This window comes from Amblyomma mixtum, unplaced genomic scaffold, assembly GCF_055824585.1.
Source record: "Amblyomma mixtum isolate Tamu unplaced genomic scaffold, ASM5582458v1 scaffold_21, whole genome shotgun sequence".
Classification (NCBI taxonomy): Eukaryota; Metazoa; Arthropoda; class Arachnida; order Ixodida; family Ixodidae; genus Amblyomma; species Amblyomma mixtum.
This window is the reverse complement of record NW_028317718.1, coordinates 1-2,500: the sequence shown is the minus strand read 5'-3', so window position 1 is coordinate 2,500 and position 2,500 is coordinate 1. Positions and strand designations below refer to the sequence as shown.

The 2,500-nt window shown below is 58.1% G+C and overlaps 1 pseudogene; it reads right to left on the bottom strand.

Annotated features, from left to right (window-relative positions):
- Window positions 1-1,246: 1,246 nt before the first annotated feature.
- On the bottom strand, window positions 1,247-2,500 carry LOC149324576 (small subunit ribosomal RNA; annotated as a pseudogene; the record flags this gene model as incomplete).

The window sequence follows — 2,500 nt, the reverse complement described above, 5'->3', positions numbered from 1 at the left end:
ACCCTTTTGTAGGGGAGGGGGTTTTCCCAACGCCCCCCGGTCCGGTCGCCCCCGGGTGCGCCATCGTGCTGCTCCCTACTCGACCATTTCGCCACATCATTGCTTCGCAAGGAGACAGGCACCGCCTAGCCGTGGCTACGCAGCGCGTACTTGGAACAAGCCGCAAAGCGGACGTTCATCAGTCTACTCCCGCAATAGGAGCCCACCGGCCACAGTGCCATGGACGGCGTTTCGGTAGCGCACCGACAGACTACTCGAAGGCTGGGAAGGACGAAGCAGCAAGAGAACCCGGCTGCCGCGAATGCGTTCAAAGTGCGGGATTATAATCCCTCGTCCTTTTCGGTCCCGGTGCCTCCTTTCGCGCCGTCGGCGCGGCGTCAGACTCCGCGCCCGCAGTGCGAGACCTTTCGCGCGCGGCCGTTCCCTGGGCCGCGCGCGTCCCGCCGCGTGCGCGTCGCGCAGAAGCGCAGTTTCCCAGCCAGCGAGCCGCGGTTCCTCTCGTACTTCGCAGCAGCCGCCGCCGTTCCCTTGGCAGCGGGCAGGCCTTTCCCTCGGCCCGCCTACCGACTGGTGGTCGCAACACGACAAAGCCAGCGAGCCGCGGTTCCTCTCGTACTTCGCAGCAGCCGCCGCCGTTCCCTTGGCAGCGGGCAGGCCTTTCCCTCGGCCCGCCTACCGACTCGTGGTCGCAACACGACAAAGCCAGCGAGCAGCGTTTCCTTTCGTACTTCGCAGCAGCCGCCGCCGTTCCCTTGGCAGCGGGCAGGCCTTTCCCTCGGCCCGCCTACCGACTCGTGGTCGCAACACGACAAAGCCAGCGAGCAGCGTTTCCTTTCGTACTTCGCAGCAGCCGCCGCCGTTCCCTTGGCAGCGGGCAGGCCTTTCCCTCGGCCCGCCTACCGACTCGTGGTCGCAACACGACAAAGCCAGCGAGCAGCGTTTCCTTTCGTACTTCGCAGCAGCCGCCGCCGTTCCCTTGGCAGCGGGCAGGCCTTTCCCTCGGCCTGCCTACCGGCTCTGTTTGCGCCTCTTCGACGGTTGTCGACAACCGAAAGCCCACCATGAGTGGTGCGTTACGCCGTTCAAACCTGCGGATACAGCCCGTCCGACTTTCCCTTGGTGACGGAGCTCCGCTGGGCGCAACAGTTTGTGCAGAGAAGCGGCTTCAGAATCTCGCAACTCCGCGGTTGAGGCCTTCCCCCGCTTATAAGTGGGGGCGGCGCCGGGTGTGACAAGCACAATCCGGTAATGATCCTTCCGCAGGTTCACCTACGGAAACCTTGTTACGACTTTTACTTCCTCTAAATGATCAAGTTTGGTCATCTTTCCAACAGACCGGCGCAACCGAAAGGCCGCGCCGGACATCGGTCCGAAGACCTCACTAAATCATTCAATCGGTAGTAGCGACGGGCGGTGTGTACAAAGGGCAGGGACGTAATCAACGCGAGCTTATGACTCGCGCTTACTGGGAATTCCTCGTTCAAGGGGAACAATTGCAAGCCCCTATCCCAATCACGAAAGAAGTTCCACGGGTTACCCAGTCTTTTCAGACAGGGATAAAGACACGCTGCTTCCTTCAGTGTAGCGCGCGTGCGGCCCCGGACATCTAAGGGCATCACAGACCTGTTATTGCTCTGTTTCGTGCGGCTAGGAGCCGCTTGTCCCTCTAAGAAGGTTGTAAGGTGCTGGGAACCCCGCACCTATTTAATAGGCTAGAGTCTCGTTCGTTATCGGAATTAACCAGACAAATCGCTCCACCAACTAAGAACGGCCATGCACCACCATCCACCGAATCAAGAAAGAGCTCTCAATCTGTCAATCCTCCAGTGTCCGGGCCGGGTAAGTTTTCCCGTGTTGAGTCAAATTAAGCCGCAGGCTCCACTCCTGGTGGTGCCCTTCCGTCAATTCCTTTAAGTTTCAGCTTTGCAACCATACTTCCCCCGGAACCCAAATACTTTGGTTTCCCGGAAGCTGCCCGCCGAGTCATTTGAGTAACTCAGGCGGATCGCTGGTTGGCATCGTTTATGGTCAGAACTAGGGCGGTATCTGATCGCCTTCGAACCTCTGACTTTCGTTCTTGATCAAAGAAAACATTCTTGGCAAATGCTTTCGCAGTAGTTCGTCTTGCGACGGTCCAAGAATTTCACCTCTAGCGCCGCAATACGAATGCCCCCGTCTGTCCCTCTTAATCATTACCCCGTATTCCAAAAACCAACAGAACAGAAACGGGGTCTTGTTCTATTATTCCATGCAAGTTTATTCAGGCGACTCGCCTGCGTTGAGCACTCTAATTTTTTCAAAGTAAAAGCGCAGGCCACCTCGAGACGCACCAATGAAGGGCACCAAGAGAGGACCGGCATGATGTTCAGTCCGAGCCGTCGCATCGGGTAGATGCACTACTCGTCTGGAACTGAGATCCAACTACGAGCTTTTTAACCGCAGCAGCTTTAGTATACGCTATTGGAGCTGGAATTACCGCGGCTGCTGGCACCAGACTTGC